Below are 20009 nucleotides of genomic sequence, written 5' to 3' on the forward strand. Positions count from 1 at the left end.
GGCTGATGCCAACCTTATGTAGTTCAACCATGACAAGTGCAAGGTCCTACACCTGGGTCGGAGCAATCCCAGGCACAGCTACAGGTTGGGCAAAGAAGAGATTCAGAGCGGCCCTGCAGAGAAGGACTTGGGGGTGCTGGTCAATAAGAAAATGAACATGAGCCGGCAGTGTGCGCTCACAGCCCAGAAAGCCAACCGTATCCTGGGCTGCATCAAAAGGAGCGTGACCAGCAGGTCGAAGGAGGTGATCCTGCCCCTCTACTCTGCTCTTGTGAGACCTCACCTAGAGTATTGTGTGCAGTTCTGGTGTCCTCAGCATAAAAAGGACATGGAACTGCTGGAACAAGTCCAGAGGAGGGCCACGAGGATGATCGGGAGACTGGAGCACCTCCCGTATGAAGACAGGCTGAGGAAGTTGGGGCTGTTCAGCCTGGAGAAGAGAAGGCTGCGTGGGGACCTAATAGCAGCCTTCCAGTACCTGAAGGGGGCCTATAGGGATGCTGGGAAGGGACTCTTTGTCAGGGACTGTAGTGACAGGACAAGGGGTAACAGGTTAAAACTTAAACAGGGGAAGTTTAGATTGGATATAAGGAGGAGATTCTTTTCTGTTAGGGTGGTGAGGCACTGGAATGGGTTGCCCATGGAGGCTGTGAGTGCTCCATCCCTGGCAGTGTTCAAGGCCAGGTTGGATGAAGCCTTGTGTGGGATGGTTTAGTGTGAGGTGTCCCTGCCTATGGCAGGGGGGTTGGAACTAGATGATCTTGAAGTCCTTTCCAACCCTAACTATTCTATTCTAAGTAGGTTTAATGGGACGGCTGGAATTCAGTCCTAACTCTACAGATGCCAGTAAATGTATGAATGAGCATTAAAAAAAAATATCTTTATGCTCCGGATTTGCCAAATTAAATGAAGAATTTACATTTTATGATGTGGTAATATTGACTTATTTGTATTGCATTTTTTGCTTTGCAAATATAATTTTCAGTTGCCTAAATCCACTGCAAAACTCACCACATCTAATGAAAACACAAAAATCTCACTTTGAAAAAATGAAGTAAGCAAATAAAGTTTATTTGAGAAATGTCACAGAACTTCAGGTAGTAGTCAGCTCTCTGCTTTCAGACAGACAGTAAAGTTTTTCTTTTTGTGTCCTTCCTTCTTAAAAGGTAGTAATGAATTTAAGTATTTTCCGTACTGGCCACTAACATAAAAGGGAACAAAACAGTAGAGATACACCAAGGTGGAGACAAGAAACCTGAGGATATAAAAGGCAGTGTGTTTCACTAGGGTCTGTTAGTAGAGGGACATATACAGCTCTCTTTCATTACTAAATTCTATTTGAAATTATAAATCAAAAGGTAGCTTAGCAAGGATCTAAAGAATCTGAAAACATTTTATCGTGCTTTTCAAAAGAGATGATAGTAAAAAAATAAGCATTTATCTCATCATTTGAGCCTCAATGCAGAGAAGAAAACTAGTAATTCTCATACCCAAACTCAACAGTGGTGTAAATTTATGCAAGTTTACATATAAACAGGCATATGACTAGCACACAAAAGACCTTCATGTAACAACAGATAGAAGAAACATCTGAGATTTTTGTTAAAGTTCTGCATGGATTCAGACATGTTTCATTCACCAGCAAACACAAAATAGTCACTGCAGTAATAAACTGCAATGAAAGACAGTTGTGGAAGCTGGCTGAAGGCTTTTAAACTGAGAGAATGGCCTCCAAAAAGGAGTAGGAATAAATATTAAAAATTCTGGATAGTACAAGACACAGACACACAAGAGTCCTAGAAAAAGGGAATTCAGAGTTTTGAACTGGAGTAACAATGGTACAAAAAAGAAACCATAGAAAGGGCATGGTTTCTGAAACTGGTGATCAGACAAGAATTCATCCTTAATGTGTCGAATGCAGGAACTAAACTAAAGGTGCTATGTTTACAGTCAGAAAATAGCTTTGCTTGGGTCAAGTGTCCCTTTCAACTTCTATGTCATGGAAATCAAAGAATATTTTCATTTTACTCCCCCAAACTACTGAGTAATAATATTAAATTTGCAGGTCTGATTTTTTTTCCTGTATTCTTAGTTCCTTTTCTCCAGTCTCTTCTCAGCGTACACAACTGCTCTTGCTGTACTTTCTTCCTTCCTTTCAATTCACTCCTGGCTCCCTTTTATTTCCCACTGTAGTCTTTGCTAGCCATTGTACTGAAGGCTCTGCACCACATCTTTTCTCTCTATTTCCCTCTGCTTTTTTGCCTGTTTTGTTCAGTTTGATGCAGCTTCCTTGTGTCATGGAACAGTACATGTTGTTTTCATACTTAGCTACATCAACAGGACTTCTGATTCAGTTGAACTACCTGGGGTTTGAGTGTGAATAATACATAGAGCTATAGCGCTGGAATTTCTATCTTCAATCCATTTACAGGGAGACAGAATCAGAAGGAAAAGCTTCAAACCCAAACTGGCACAGTCTTTGAGATCTTTTCCCTGCTCCAGCTGCAAGATTTTTGCAGAGCAGAACATAGGAGCCAGGAGCATCTTCCCTCTCCCTATACCATATTTGCAGTGGTGAGCAGTATTGCTACTGGTCAGTGGTCACCATTGATTTCTATTTTTCTTTCTCTTCCCCTCACTTTCTTTCTTCTTATAATGATTACTTTTTGACCAAAGGCAGTAATTTCTTGGACAGTGAAGACAGCAGACAGAAAGCAAGTGTTTAGGAGCTAAATATCCTCTTGCTTTCCCTCCCTGCCTCCTCCAATATCACTGCACTCCAGCAGCTGACTTTGAGATGTCACTGTGCCATGCTTCCAGCAGAAATCCATTGGATCTGCTAATTAAAGCTGGCTAAGTCTTAATAACTAAAAGAGATTTGATAATTCCCAAAAGAACATGTATTATCATCAGTATTACTGAAAATCTAGCTTCCATTATTTGTATGAGTTATTTTCTTTCCGAACTTCACACTATAATTTATGATGAAGTTAATCTTAAATGAAGATTTAAATTATTCACGCTATTGTTAAAGAAATACACAGTAAAAGCATCCTGGAAATAGGATTAGCATACAAATTCAGACCTTTCATGAAGCTCAAGGAACAGAATATCCTACTAGAATTTCATGGATTAGCAGAAGTTAGAGAATCTGTTTCCACCATCCACCACCAAAAAAAAAAAAAAAAAAAAGAAAAAGGAATCAAATAAAACCAACAAACCCAAAACCACAGATAAGAGAAGAAATGAGTGGTGGGGGATTGATAGAGATTCCCTCTACCCTTGGGATTAACTCCACCTAGGAAAGAACAGGTTAGGAAATACCTTCCCTGGACTGTATCTGATATTAGAATGCTATTTTATATGAAATGGGTTACATATTGCTGCCAGCACCCTCATCAGCATACACAGCATGTAGAACTAAACTAAGAAAATGTTAAGCATCTTCACAACTAATTCAAGCTGGAATTCTTTTGTTACTACACCCACACATAAGTATATGTATTACATATATACGTATATCAGACAGAATTAAGCAGACAGAGTTGGAATGAAAGACAAGAAGCTGAACTGTTTCACAGGAGAATGTCTTTAAACCCAAAAGTATTCTAAGTATTCAAGACAAGGGCAGGGTGGAAATCAGCAGAAAACTTACATTTAAACTGGACTGAGGCAAGCCTACTTTTTCCAGTAAGCTGTTTTAAAGTTGATTTATGAGTTCTGCAGAAACAGAAAAATAGAATAGCCCATCTCTTTTAAAAATATTCAAGATTTTTATACAACTTTGTTTAGCTGCATCCCATCTCTTTGACATTCAGTTTCAGGATGATTCCAATGCAATACATGCAGAAGCAACAACATGACTACGACTATCTCTAGTAAAATGTTATTTCAACAACAAAGGCTTAATTCCAAGAGTCACAGTGATTCAGTCAAGATGCAAAACCAGAAAACACATTACCTCTTTTTTAATAAAATCTGACATAAATTAAGGATAAGATTGTGACTGTAGAATCATCACAGTGAAATATGCATGAATATAAAGAAAAAATGGAAAATATTTATGACAAATAATTAAAAAAAGAAGAACAAAACCAAACCAAACCAAGGAAAAAACCTAAAACCCCACAACCATGCAGGTTTGAATAAAGCATGAAAAAAGAAAAGTAACCTTGAGTAAATCCCAATTTATTCAGGTTTATAGCTGTTTAAGCACCAACCTAGTCCGAAAGGTACAGAAAGAAGCACCCTTTTGAGTAAGCAAAGTTTCTTTAGCGGAATTCAGTAGAGTACTTCAGACAAATGGAATTTCCAAACCAATTCTGACTAATGAAGACCTGCTTTCCTCAATTATGTGTGAAGTAATTGAAATCAATCAAAACCCAAGATGGCAATTTTTCTTCAGCAATATAATTTTCTTGTATTTACTTATATAACTTAAGGCTAAGAAAATAGTTTAGTTTACATGCCCAAAGGCCTCAATTCCTCTGATGATAACTGACAGCATTGCTAGATATGCTAAGAGTTTTTGAATTACATGGACAGCTTTTTACTGGACTAGCCCAAGTACATATCACATGACTGTTCAGCTGGTGTTAGGTGGGGACAGTCTTTCCCCCCTTCTGGGGCTGAACCATATCACAACATAAATTTGGACCTCCCATAAAAGAATTAGTGTCTCAACATTTCTACACGGTGTTTTGCCTCTGGAGAGGCATAGAAATAGCAGGGGTGAGAGGAAAAATCAATGAGGAGGAATAAAAACTTTCAAAATCAGCTCATAAGAAAATTATATTGATGCTCTACCAGCTCTCAAACATATCTTCACAAACTATGTCTACCCTGACAAGTAAAATGCAGCTAGTTCGCATGCTTGAACACTGAACCGTTCACTGACACTGAGACCCCATTTGTTCACTCCCTGGCTCCAGTTCATTCTCCCAAAAAAACCGAACAGACCTTTGGTTAGTACTCTCCTCCAGGCATGTCTGTCTCTCTCTATGACTGGCAGAAGCAAAATTGTGCAGCATTTGGCTTACTTCATATGGCATGATCCACTAATGTTATCCTAAGCAGTTCTTGTACAGTACCTTAAACCAACCATGAACTCTGCTTTCTGGCTGAATAAGGGTAAGAATAAGCATAAAAGTTAGAATAAAAATAAGGTTAAAAGTAAGAATAATATAAATCCTGGGCTTAAAAACATCTCTTATTAACCTGGCTCTAAGAAGGCTGATTGTTAATAATGACAAAAACAAAATGTGGCAGGAGATGCAGAAGTGGAAGCTTCACAAGCAGCATGGTGGGAAGGCAAAGATCTCACTAACAGCCCTGGCTTAGTCTGGGGGAGGTCTGTGCTGGACAGAAGTTTGCATGACCATGGTGGGTTGTTAATGTAGATTTGTTCGGAAAGATCTCAATGGCTTTGTGTGCCTCTGCCACAGCCATGTGTGCTGTAGACTTAAAAAGACTGGATGTTTTCTCCACAGAAAAGTCTCTTTCTACCAGCATGGCCTCCCAGAGAGAACATGCTAGTGTTGGCTGGATAGTGCCAGATCCATGTAGACACCAGTGTGAGGCAGGTCATTTGGGTGTGCTTCTCGTAGGTCAGACATGGTAAATGTCCTCCAGGTACTGGGATTCAGGATTTTCAGGAGATGGAGAGAGAAGGTACTTGGCAGGGAGAAGGTGATGTAATCATTTTGATAGGAACAGATAGCATTGTGTGTGAGAAAATATGGCCTCAAAGGGAACACATCACAGTCTTCTAGGACATGAAGATGATCATTGAGCAGGACTAAAGAATGAACATTATGAACTGCTGGCAGCAATAGCACATCCAAATCTGTCTTTTGTTCTGTGCAAATATCCACAGGTTGCCCAGGGTAAGGAAAGGAGACATAGAATCATAGAATCATAGAATAGTTAGGGTTGGAAAGGACCTCAAGATCATCTAGTTCCAACCCCCCTGCCATGGACAGGGACACCTCACACTAAACCATCCCACACAAGGCTTCATCCAACCTGGCCTTGAATACTGCCAGGGATGGAGCACTCACAACTTCCCTGGGCAACCGATTCCAGTGCCTCACCACCCTAACAGGAAAGAACTTTTTCCTTATATCCAATCTAAACTTCCCCTGTTTAAGTTTGAACCCGTTACCCCTTGTCCTGTCACTACAGTCCCTGACGAAGAGACCCTCCCCATCATCCCTATAAGCCCCCTTCAGATACTGGAAGGCTGCTATTAGGTCCCCACACAGCCTTCTCTTCTCCAGGCTGAACAGCCCCAACTTCCTCAGCCTGTCTTCATACGGGAGGTGCTCCAGTCCCCTGATCATCCTCTTGGTCCTCCTCTGGACTTGTTCCAGCAGTTCTGGAATGTGGGTAAGTATTCACTTAAAGTAGGCATACATATGTTTAATTGTTCACGTTCTGTGTTGTATGCCATAGCTCTAATTTAACTCAAAATCATTCACAGAGATGCTCTTCAAGATGGATTAGACCATTTGCATGACTGTCCGGACTTGCATGTGCTATTGTATATATTTACCTTTCATATGTGCAATTAAATAAATTTTGGAAGGAGAGATAATAATATTCTTTGTTACTGTGGAGGTATATGTATATATTCATGTAGATCTCAGCACAGTAGGGCCTGGGTCCCATTTATGGTTTTCATAGACTGTGTAAGCATTGAATAATAATAACCAGCATGCAAGTACCAAAACAGGGAATGAAAAACTAGATTTACCTCAAGAGTGTATGTTTGAAGGTGCCCAAGACATTAAAAACAAAGAAAATAACTCCCCCCCCCCCCCCCGCCAGTGTGCCAGATGCACACATCTGCATCAGTTCAAACCCAATCCTATGCCCCCAGAGCTCCAGGGAAAACCCATGGTTGAAGTATGTTCTCCTTTTTCTTACTAATTTATTCCCAACTTAATTTGTTCCCTCGTGTTTTCTGTAGGTCTTTTGCTATGTGACCGTAGTAAACCACAGTTCTTGTGGGTTCAGCTGTTCCCTAAGCAAAGGGAGTGTGTGGCATTGTGCTCTGCATGGAGGTTTAGTTATACTTTTATTCAAGACACCCACAAGTTATTCAAGATTCTATAGAAAGCACTTCTAAAGACATGGGCTAGACGTAAACTGATCTCTGAGTGTGCACCAAGGCACACCATATGGCCCTGGTCCCACAGCAATGGCAGGAACACTGCTTCAGGCGCACCTCACCTCCCAGCTAGTCCAAGGGGTGTGTCTCTGGGAGGAGGCAGAGGTCCATCGGCTTTCCTCAGCTTACTCTGTGGCAGTGGTGTGCACACAAAGCCAGGAGCTCTGCCACATCCCCTACCTCTATAGAGCCATATCTGCTTTCCAGGCTTTGGGCAGTGGATGCGGAGCTTGTGTTGCTCTACACAGATGGCTCTGCTGATGCCTGAATTTGGGGTCCCTATTGCTTTGCTACCTTTCACTTAAACATCAGACCTGCTCTGAGCAGCCCCCTCACAAGCATCTGCACGCATGTTACACTGCTCTGCCCTGAGCACAGCCTGCCTTCAGCCCCTTGCCTTCCTCACTACTGAACTGGGGGGGCATGCAGCTGATGCTGCCCCAGCCCCCCAGGGAGGATGCCTGCTGTGAAACAGAGGGGCAGGCTCAAAGTGGGAATTCTAGCTATTGCCACTGTAATAGTGGCCTCACTTGGGAAGTCTGCTATCATTTAAGCATTGCAGTGATATTGCATAATGCCTGCATCCATTGAGGAAAGCCCTGGGGTACAGAGTAAAGTCCTAATGGCTTTTTTGTACTGCAGCATAGAATAGGGCTGGTTTCTCTTCCTGTGGTGACAGATACACGCCAGACTTTGCAGACAGAGCAGCTGGTACATGGTCCATTATTCTACAGGGCATCTGAGTAGGTACATAGCCAAGAGCTGAACAAAGGATCTATATGCAAAAGAAACGATCATTTTGGGAAATCATACTCAAGGACTGCTAGAAATTACTATTACATGGACTAATTTATTTATATGATTATGCTTCATTATAGCTTTCTTTTGCAAGATTTTTTTCATTAACAGTAAAAATGTCAAATTATTACCCCTTTACATTTTCTAGGCAGTAATTGGCACTTCTGGGTGAGTAGTGAAAATCAGGATTTTTCAGTTTCTACGGTCTTATTTATCACCTAACTCCACCCCACGGCAGCATCTAATGTAATTTGCACTCAATCTTCAGAGGAGATGGAACATTTATACTTCCCTCCCTCCTCCATTCTGTACATGTTAGGATTGGAGATGCTGAGAAAATGTTAGAATTGCTTAGACCAGGGCACTGGCTGTTTCCTTGTGATATTCTGTCAGGACAGCTACTGGCAGAAGACTTGAACTTTTAATATCCAATTCCTTACTCAAATGATAAAATCAAATTAACTTGGTTATGTGTGCTTAATAAATTTTATTCATTATTTAATCAATATTCATTGTTATTTAATACTAAAAATCACTAAATAAACACTTCCAAGAGAATAACATATTTTTATTACTGACGGTTTTGCCTGCTTCCATCCTCCCAACTTCAGTAAGATATTCAATGTCTTTCTAAACTTGCTTTTGATTTTGTTCCTACAAAATGTTTTTGAAAGCAGTTCTGCTTTCTTGCCTGCAGGACTGACAAAGGGCATACACAAGATAAGACTGCCTTTGGCATCACCCTCTAGATACTCTCACTATACTGACAAGGGGCAACCATTTCTCTAATGGTCAGAAGAAACTATATGTGATCATACCACTCTATCCACATCTAATATCAGATGGAGCCCAGCTCTACTCTGGGAAGTATAAAGGCAACCATCAGAGCATATCCCCTGTATAATTCTCAAACCTCTTACTTCCAGGGAGATTAAAATGTTCAGTTCAGATTGAGCCCATCATCACTGTGTAATGGTATATATGGATACACAACTTCCAAGTGTGTGTTTGTATACAGTTATAAATACACAAACATACACCGCAGTAGATTCCATTTTTAAATGAAACCTTAGGCAGCAGGGAGCTAAGACCCTAATCTTGCAGGAAATCATGTGCTGCGCTGTGCTGGGTGCTCCTCTCTCAGCACAGAGACTGCTCTCGCCCTGAGTCCCTCTCACCTTAGCTCGCTCTTCTTGTGAAGACCCATCCAGCACTGAGATCATTATTTCACACACTGGCATCTCTGAAATCCTGAAGATCGAAGTTCTTTAAAAATTTAAATACAAGGTTCAAACCAAAATATCTTGGCTGCCTTCGTGTGCTGCAACATTAACTACAAAGAACAAGCAACGGTTTTAGCCTTACACACAGAACAGTCTTAAATAAAGTGCAGCCTATGCCAAAGAGCTTGCTTTAGACAACTAGGGAGGATACAGTCAGCTTATGCCAACTACTCATAATGCTAGCTCACAACTTGAACATAGGCTCAACAACCAGAGCTGAAATCTTTATTCAGAAGCGTATGAAGGAACGGAATTTACATTATATTCCAACCAAGACCTTCATCTCCTGGTCAGTTTTAAACCAGCCATATGAGAAATAAAAACATCTTCAACTTATTTGAAAAAAAGAGAGGTTCAGAGTTTCAACAGTGAATGTTCTTCAGAAACAAAATTGTAATGCTAGCTCTGAAATCCATCCAGGCCAGCACTAAGGCTTCCTAGTAATAGAGAGATTAGTAAAGAAGGTATATTTCCCACACACAGGTTATGTAGAAGCAGACTAGAGACAGTGGCACAATTCTATTGCATAATGAAAGATGGCCTGATGCCAGAAGCAGTGCTCTGAGGCCAGAAGCAGTGCTCATAAATGTTTCAAGAACAGCCATCCAGTGTTGTGAGAATATGCTGTCTGCTGTTTGAGGAGGCACAGGGGAAAAGATAAACAGAGAATTTAGTGAGAGGCAGCAGAGGAAAAGTGGGAAGAGACTCCAAGAGTTGAGTCATGATGCAAGGACCCCAACACAAAGCCTGCTTATCTGGAATTTGTGTGTCAGACAGAATTACACACATATCACCCTCATGGCAAGCAGATGTCCTGCTGGGAAACTACAGTTGGGAGCTGAAGCAGACAAGTGAATAATTAAAAAGCAAAGATACTCCTTGTTAGCAGGAGAAAAATATTTTGGAGAGACTGGACTTAATTGTGTGTTCCTCAAAAGAACATTCTTTGCAGACAAAGATACTAGAGTATTCTGTGAATGAGGCTGACTCAATCTATTTCCCATGTTCAGTTCAAGCTGTAGTTGCAGTTTAGAAAACTTCCAAGGGGTTCGCACAAGGCTCACTTGGGCCTGATGGGAGCCAGGATGGGCAGACAGGCGCTAACCTTATAAAGCAAACAGCATTGAATGAAAATACAGAGATTGGCACAGAAGTCCGGATAGTAAAGTGACACATGCAGTAGAAGGAAATAGAGATATAGATCAACAAAAGAGTTCTATGGGGTGCACCATTTAATAAGTAAATAAGAAAAATATATCCTATAAAGTGACTGTTCTTCTCAGATACTTCTGGGACAAATCAATCCACACCAGAACACTGCTCAGGCTATAGCTAAAGAATTAATGTCCTGTGCAGCAGCCAATCTACTTTTCTTTTTTAGCAATGCACTGTGAAAACCTATTATTCTACCTATAATTCTTACTGGCCTGTTTCTATTCACTGCTTTGATGTCTGTGTCAGCAGGCAAGAGTAGCCTTCCATTTAGTGATAGGGGAATATTTCCACCTATATAACTTCTCATACAGAATCTCAAATGGGATTTGATGTGGGGTTTTTGATGGATGATCAGCAAACCGGAATGCTACAATAAACAGACAGGTGGAGGAAAAACACAATCCAGTCAATCATTTCAGCAAAATGCAAGCTCTTAAATGATGGACACTGTTAGGGGGTACAAAATAATGTACCTTGCTACTCTTTTCTGTTTAATATGCCATTATATTTCATTCTTGCTTTGTCTTTACCTCTTGTGCTGCTTAAAAGTCTGATGACTTTACTTTGAATTTTTACCCAAACCGGCTGCAGCAGGTTTTGAAGTCTGGTGTGGCTCAGACAGAAACAGCAAACTCAGTGGCTGGAACCACAGCAGGGGTTGCACTGGCAGCAGGGTGCAGCGCCATCTTTGTTAAACAGGTGAGGCAGTGCACAGTCCGTGTGATGGTCAGTATAATGTATGCATTGTGCCAGCAGGCATGTTGTAAAAAGACACAAAGACTAGTTAGGTAGATCCTCCAGAATGCTTAGGAGAGTTGGCATCCAGCATGCCTGCCTGCCACATCTGCTGGGAGCCAGGAAGGATTTCCTGGGATGGATGTGGTTAGAACCAGGGATGTGGCTTTTTAAAATCTTCTGGCCTGAAATTATCCATTTTCAAGAGAAGTGTATAAGTCATGGAAAATCACCGGAATATTAGTGGACTTCTGAGAGAAAGTTATTATTAGCTCAGAGGTGAGATTCCTAGGCTGGGGCTTGTTTGGTTTTTTCCAATTTATACAGAATTATGTTCCTGTTAGATCAACTGCATGTAATTTAATGCAAAGAGCACACGCAGCTGCAGCTGCTGTCACATTTGTGAAATATCTCAGCATAGACTGCAAATGTAATACTTTGTCTCTACCACTTTTTTTTCCTCCCAGTAAGGTATTTCAAGTAAGTAAGGGAGGAAGGTTCATTAGCATGTACTGGCTAAACAGCTATTAGGAAAAGATTCATGAGCTGTGGCTTACAATAATTTTCATTGCAACAACCTAGAGAACCTAATATATGAATCTCAAGATTGTGCAGATTAAAAGATAATAGCACTAATACCAAAACAATTTAATGTCTTAACAGTTTTTGCCAAGCTGTCGTTAGTTGATCTGAAAAGCTAGTTACAGCCAGATTTATGCCACTGCTTCACAAAAGAGAAGCAAGAAATAAGGCAGCTGCTTTCTGCTAAAAGTATAGAAATAGCCAATAAATGTTTGTTTACAATATTCTACAATATGCCACACAGTTTGGAAAGGAAAAGGTCCTGGGGCCAGGAGTGGGTTTTCACATTACAGATCTGCTTAAAGTGGGATCACAATTACAAACGTACGTGTCATCTTGTGCTCAGTTTCAATAGGAAGGGCTGATGAAAATCTAACATGCATTTATCTGGCATATTTACACATCTCATGGCATTTTCCTCTTGTTTTCCTTACTACAAAAATTCATTTCTGCTTAAAGACAGAGGTACATTGAAATGATCTTATGTCCAAATTCTTAACTCCTCCAAATAAAAATACATCAGAGGGATCAAAAGATGCTTCTTTCATCTACATATTTCATTTATTCAATTAAACACACCAAGCTGTTTGAATCTCTCTGTGATTTTGCTTGACTGAAATATGACTCTGTAGTTTGAGTTTTTTTCTGCTTTTTTCTTGTCTTTATATTAATGTGTCTTCAAAAGAACAAGATCTGAGAGACTGTTAATTCAATGTTTGACAGACACAACTCATTCACCATAAATCTTCTTTGCCAAAAATAACTGGACTCTAAACTTCCAAGATTTTGAAATTCAAAACACCCCCCCGTGATGTCAAGGCTGTGGCTTTTGCACATATAGCATATTTATGCAATATGGTTGTCATGTTTTGAAGTGCAGAGACCCAAATATGGATGCCAACAGGGTGTGGGCACTGCAAGTCTGCTCTGAATGTAAGGGCACAGCACTAAAATTAACTATACTCATGCACAATGACATCTAAAATGCCTTCCTTTCACCTAATAAAAGAATTGTTTAGGTTGGAATGAACTTTCAAGATCAAGTCCAGCTGTTAACATAGCACTGCCAAGTCTACCACTAAACTATGTCCCTAGGTGACACTTCATGTCTTTTAAAAACCTCCAGGGATGGTGATCCAAGCTGGGCAGCCTATTCTTGACAACCCTTTTGGGGAAGAAAGTTTTCCTAATACCTAATCTACACCCCTCCCCAGTGCAATTTGACTCCATTTCCTCTTGTCCTACTGCTTGTTACCTGGGAGAAGAGACTGGCACTCACCATGCTATAACCTCCTTTTAGGTAGCTGTAGACAATAACATCTCCCCTCAGCCTTCTTTTCTCCAAGCTGAACAGCCCCAGGTCCCTCAGCTACTCCTTATGACTTGTCATCTAAACTCTTTATCAGCTTTGTTGCCCTTCCCTAGACCTCCTCCAGCAACAAAATGTCTTTCTTATTGTGAGAGGCCCAGAACTAATCACAGTATATTCTAGGTGCAGCCTCATCAGTAAGAGTTTAAAGGGACAATGACTTAACACATTTGGTTAGAAAAATCACATCCTTTGCACATGAGCTCATATTCCACACATCTGCTGAAGGTGGTACACTGCTCAAACAAGTCTGCTCTACCATTTATCTTCTGAGGCATTCAGCTGTGACTCCTGTGTGTTTTCTGAGGTAAAGCATGATGTTCAGTACAGAAAAAAAAAACATAAAGCTGAAGAGCTACCCTCATTTCTAAATTTGTTGCATGCAGCATTCGGGCATCTCAATCTGTTAATTACTATGTCTGGAAAGCCTTGGCATACATATTCATCACCTGTAACTGTCATGCTGCCAGCTCTTGCAATTTTAATCACTAGCTTCATGATATTTGGCATTTTTCTTGAAGTCAAATCCCTCAGAGTTGTTTGATTTTTTGACAGTCTCAGTTTTATTTCTTTTTTAAAAAGAAAGTATAAATTTAAGGCCCTGTGATTTCAGAGAAAAACCTGGAAAATGTGCCTTAATAGAAAACAAAAATCAAAAAAAGAAAATTTTGGAGAAGGGTTTTAAGAATAAATGATCTCTAAAATATAACTCCAAGGACAGCTTAGTTCACTTCAGTGAAAAAAATTGGAGGAATGAGTTTATATAGGAAAAAGAATGTGTAATGTTTTAGTCAATATGATAATTAATTAAATAAGCTGTTATGATAAATGGTAATCAAAGGAGCTAACATGGGTCATGAAGGATGAACTCAGAGGAAGAATTTATTCACAACTGTAATAGAATGAACATTATTAAGAGCTTTCTGACTTCTAAGGTATTGGTGAGAGTCGACTGCAGAAACTGTGGAAATCTTATTTGCCAGAGGTCTTTAAATGATTAGATTAGACAAACAGCTGTGAAAGAACTTCACAGCATAATTCATCCTGCTTTAGATGATCCATGAAGCCTTCTTCACCACTTTGCTTCTGTTATTCAATATGTCTTGTTGCAGCAAAAACATGCTGATGACACACAGCAGCTTCTGTTAGTAGGGAGCAACAAAGCAAACAAGTGGAAGCAGAGATCTGTTAAAACATGCAGAGATCCGTGCCACATGCTCATTTCCTGAGGAATATTATTAAGAACACTCTTAGGAAGTATGATTCCACTTGTGCAGATGCTCACCTTCCTGCCCCCAAGCATATCATATTACACAGCTGCTCAGATTTACTACGGTCTTTGAAGAGAGAGTCTGAAACCCTTGTGACTGTTTTAATAATGTAGTGATTTCTAAAAAATAAGCATTGGATTCTGAAAGATAAGGTGATGGAAGACAACTGAAAACTTTTGGGGAAGCCTAATACTTTATTCTCTACTTCAATACTTGATTTGCTGAAAAATCCTTTATTACTTCCTTCACCCAGTTTAACATTTTGAAATGTTCGATTTTGCTTCACCCAAGAAACATTTTGAAAAACTGCTTCACAATGAGAAGTGTTGCTTTCAAAATGTTGCATTCTGCACACAGAGAAAATATTCAATGGGAACATATTCAGGTAGAAAAAAATAAAAAAAAAAAAAAAAGTATTATCTGAAATATGCAAATGGAACTTGTTGCTAGGATTTTTAAATTATGTTGGTAGGCAATAACTGCCTGATTCATACTTGTGAGTATTAGATATACTGGTGGTTCAGGATGCTATTAATTTTGAAGAAAGAGTGGGTATAAGGAGAAGTTATGAGGGTACCATGCAGATTTCAAATGAGAGGAACATCATCCACTTATTTAATTTGGGTATCAGAATTGTCTCTTCCACTGTGGAATTCTTATAGCACAACAGGAAAACAATTTTATTTAAAAGCACTCAAATAATAAACAATAGAAGTGTGTTTACCTTTACTAGGTGATTTTATCACAGCTATTCATTTCTATTACTGGATAAGTATACAGTTCTATGTCTATATCACGTAATCCTCCTGGTTTTGTGTTATCAGTAAACTTGCTGGTGGTACACTCTGCCCCATCATCCAGATCATTAGTGAAGATGCTAAATAGGACAAGATCCAGAACTAACACCTGGGGTACACTGCTAGATACAGGTCTCCAACTAGACTTCATACTGCTGGTCTACACCCACCGGGACAAGCAGTTCAGTCAGTTTTTGATCAACCTCACTGTCTGCTCATCCAGCTCGTTCTTCATCAGCTTCTCTATGAGGAACTTACAGGGTATGTAAGTTCCAAGTATGATGTTGACAGTCTTACTGAATTCAAGGTAGAGAGAATCCACAGCTTTCACTTCATATACCAAGGCAGTGTGATCTCCTGTCATAAAAAGTTTATCAGGCTGGTCAAACATGACCTCCCTTTAGTGAATTTGTGCTAACTACTCCTGATGTCTTTCAAGTGTCTGGAAATGGTTTGCAGGATTAGCTGATTCATCACCTTCTAAAGGATTCAGGTGAAGTCTACTGACCTGTAGTCCTCTAGATTGCCATTTCAGAGTAAAAGGGGAGCAAGTTCATTAATGTTAGGCATGAGGTATGCCACTTGTAAAATAGCAATGATAATTTCCTCCAGAATATTGTAAAAATTCAGTTAATTCAGAGTTCTAATATAGACTAAAATATACAGGTATTATTTTTCCTGAGATCTTAGGTATCACCATGAAAAGCCCTGTTTTACTTCTGTTTTACTTCGTATCACCTTTGCATGAGAGGAAGATGAAAAAAACACAGGTAAAAATATCATAAGTAATGTAGAGGTTTTTTTCCTCCAAAGTTACTCCTCTGTGTTGAAAAGAAAGTACTGTAGAACAAAGCAAATGCATGTTTCATTACTTCATTATCTTTACAAGAATCTTTGTGACACTGCCATAAGCACCCTTACAGCAAATCTATGTCAAAGAGAGCTAAGCTATAGATCAGCGGTACAAGGTTACTCCTTCATCCTCTTCTCTATTCCTTAGCTGGCTTTAAGGCAAGTTCTCCAAGGGGTGACCTCTAGATATTCCCACTGCTTGTACCAGGGAGTATGGATTTGAAAGCAGCCCTGGTTATTAAAGAAACAGAGTTATATTTCTGACTTTGCTCCTTAAGAAATTAATTAAGACAAGCTCTCAGCTTTATAGTTAGAGAGTGGGGAGCTGACTTCTAAAAAAATAAAAGTCTCTCTCTTCCTTAAGTGTTTTTCTACTCATCAAAGCTCTTTTTCCATGATTCTTTGATTTCAAAATCCTAAGCAATTTCAGTAGAGAGTTATACAACACACAGGCACATGTATTTTCTTGCCTGCTAAAGTTTGTTTTGAAAAGATTAGAAATAAATATGGAACAACTGTCCAAGATACACAGAGAGTTTAGGGCATTTCTCTGATTCAAATCTAATTCAAGTCAATGACTGCCAGAAGTAAGAAGTGTCTGAGTTCCTTTTCGCTATTAGGACATGTTAGTTGCCCTTTTATCTTTAGCCTAAACAAAAATATGGATGCATCATATAATCTTTCAGGTTTTGGGCAGTTCCTAGAAGAGAGGTTGGGAACTAAATAACCCCAAGGAAGTTACCTACACATAACTGAGCTCATCCTTTTAGAGAAAAAGAGCAAACAGGTGTACCAATTAGTACTGGCCTCAACATCAAGCAAACCTAGGGCAACCTTCTCCAGAAGTGTAAGACTATCATCCTATGAAAAGATGTCCTTTAGCTGAAGAGAAAGCTTTTTAGAGAAAGATAAGTAAAGAAGGAAAATATAAATTTAGATCTTATTTCATTGGAGTCTGAACCACTTCTAGTTGTTGTTGTACTTGCCCAGCAGGAGGAAGCCATTAGTTCTCACCTAATCAATGCAGCCCTACTTCACTATGTGCAACCTCGACTTAAGCTATAGTTTGAATGCCCATAATTTGCAATTAGCAATCAAGAGATACTGCTACCACTTAAAATATCCCACAGAACTGCAAGAATCATTAGTGTGTTTGTTTCTGTTCCACTTAGATTAATCTGAGGTCTATTGCTGGCTGGACCTCTGTGAGTTCAGTACTTCTTTTAAGTGCAGTACTACTCACTATCAGTGCTAATAACTACAGATCCCTCAGCTTTCTGTTTCAGTAGTTTCTGTCAGCCTAACTTTTCCTGCCTGATACTCAAAATACTAACTTATTTTAAGCAAGCCTTGGAAGCACAGACTTCCTCACAGTTCTTCATTATTTAGTTAAGTGATAAATAAAAAAGATATCTATATCTACTTTAATTTTTCTCTCACCAAAATATCACAGCCATAGACTCATAAAGCCAATGTCATAAAGGAATTCCTACACTCCTAGATACATTGTCAGCTCATCATATTTCATGGGAGATGCATGCAACACCAGTCTCCAGTCTCTAATAAACAGACCACAAAGGTGCTGGGGAAAGGAAACATGGAAATGATGTGGTTTTTCCCTACATGTGTATATCACCCAGACACATTCCACTCAGTTATTTTTCATGGCTTTTGTTGAATAAATACTTAAAATGGTCCACTGACAGTTTATCTTTCAGTTTTCAGTGTTACTCCATTTCTCCCCGGAAAAGCAGAGGCTCTGTCTCAGAAAGAGTCTCCCATAATCCCTGCTACCCAAAAGGATGTACCCTGGAAGCATGTCAGATCTCTACAGAGAGAATGATGATTTCTAAGTTAAAATACTCCTCATAACTGTAACAGCAACAGCATTTTCAATCCTAGTTTCCAAATAATTTTGCACTGTGTCTTTGGTTGGCTTCCAGACATGACCAAACTTAGACTATATCTGAGAAAGTAAGAATGCCACAGGATGGAGATGAGCATGCTTGGCATGTCTCCTGCTTTCCTTTCTGATTAGGGAAGTTCAGGCTATTATCAACATCCTAGTGGGACAGCAAATAAAGATCACCATAGAGAATAATGGTCTACCTTCAAGGTATTCCAATCCCATTTGGAAAAAAAAAATAATAAAAACCTCCATCCATCACTTGATATTGCAGAAGATGGTGTCACTCAAGCTCTGCTAAAGTGCTTTGCCACATAGTGGCTAATGTCCCACAGCTGAAAAGTCAGGTTATTTCTCAGTGGTGTGCCACTGACAGCTGAGTTGGGTTATATTCCTTCTGCCCTTCTGGAGAGTCAGATGTGTGAGCAAGACTGTATGGAGATCGCACAGGCTCAGGAAACGGAGCCATCAAGCATCAACCAAGAAGAATCTTTAAAGAACTTTAGTAAAATAATCTGCAACATTAGAGTAAAAATTAATCGGTGGTTTTCTTTTCCCTCTGAAGTAGAAAGGGGAACCAAAAAGTCGTTCTGTATTGATCTTTAAGAAAAGGAATTTTACTCCTTTTTTTTTTTTCCTCCATATCAGATGAATAGTCATTTCTTAAGAAAAGTTTAAGACTTTGCTATTTCATGAAGAGTGCTAAAGAATACAAAATCCATCTCAGAATGTTTAGGAAGTTCCCATCTACTAGCTGATATTAAATGTTTCTTCCTCACTAATCCAGAGACACAAGAACTGCAGAATTTGATAGTATTAACTTGCAAGTAGTTCTAGCAGTGCATGAAGTGTGAATATAATTACAGTCTTAGAATATTACTATTTCTATTGTACTGGAACTCTGTTCCACACACCTTTTTCAGATAAGATGTTAAGTGTTTGATGTGAATACATCTTCAATTAACATTGCTGGAAGATAATGGAAAGCATTGATTGGAAAATCCTTATCAAGGTAAAAGTGCTTGAGAACTAAAGAAACAATGTCCCTGTCAGACCTCACTATACTTACAGAAATATCCATAATCAAAAAGTGACATTATAAAAGTCCAGGTGATGGTAACAGTATTTTAGCTGTACATTTACATATGTACAAATACATAACACTGTACATATGCAGAAATATACATTTAAAAAATGATGCCTATGCTGTCTTTGTAGGGAATGTAAAGATAAAGTGTTGGGTAACTTAAGTATTTCTTTATTTTTTTGCCTCCTCCACACTTGTGTGCCCAATAGGAATGGTAATTACTGCCATGAATTATTAAAGCTGTAATCAATAGCATACTTGTAAATTTATAATCTTCGCAGTGCACAAGCTATATTCTTCTGCAACATGTAACATGTGTCAGACACCACATTAGGAAAATATTGAAGCTTTGTTTGCTGATTTTCCTGAGATACTGAGAAAAAAAAAAAAAAAGTTAATTAAATTGTGCATTTGCAATTTAGGTTAGAGCTGACCTAAGTCTAATAAGCACATTTGCTTCTGACCATGAACTGTGTGTGAATGGTTGCAACCATTCCGAGACTGCAAACAATTCCCTGTAAAAGCTGGACTGTTTCATCCTCCTGGCAGACATTAAGGCTGACTCCTACATTAAAATAGCAGTAGCACTATAACCTATCTATCTGACCTGTGGTGACTTTGGAAGTCTTGTTATGACATGTGTATATATGTAATTATAGCAGATGCTAAGTTACAGACTGAGACACTTTTTGTAGCCAAATAAAGATTCTGGAGAGAGGAACAGAAGAACAAAGCATGAAGATATATTTCCCACCAAATCTGGTCTAGTTAACTTTAAAAGAAAATACAAGTGGGTCCCTTGTGAATCCAATTGAAGTCACATAGAGTTCATTACTGGAGTGTCTTCAATACAAATATCCTCAGAACAGACATTAGGTGAGACACTACAACCAAACGTCTAACTAGACAACTACAGGAAAACACGAGTTTTATAATACGACAA

Source organism: Lathamus discolor, chromosome 1 (genome assembly GCF_037157495.1).
Source record: "Lathamus discolor isolate bLatDis1 chromosome 1, bLatDis1.hap1, whole genome shotgun sequence".
Lineage (NCBI taxonomy): Eukaryota > Metazoa > Chordata > Aves > Psittaciformes > Psittacidae > Lathamus > Lathamus discolor.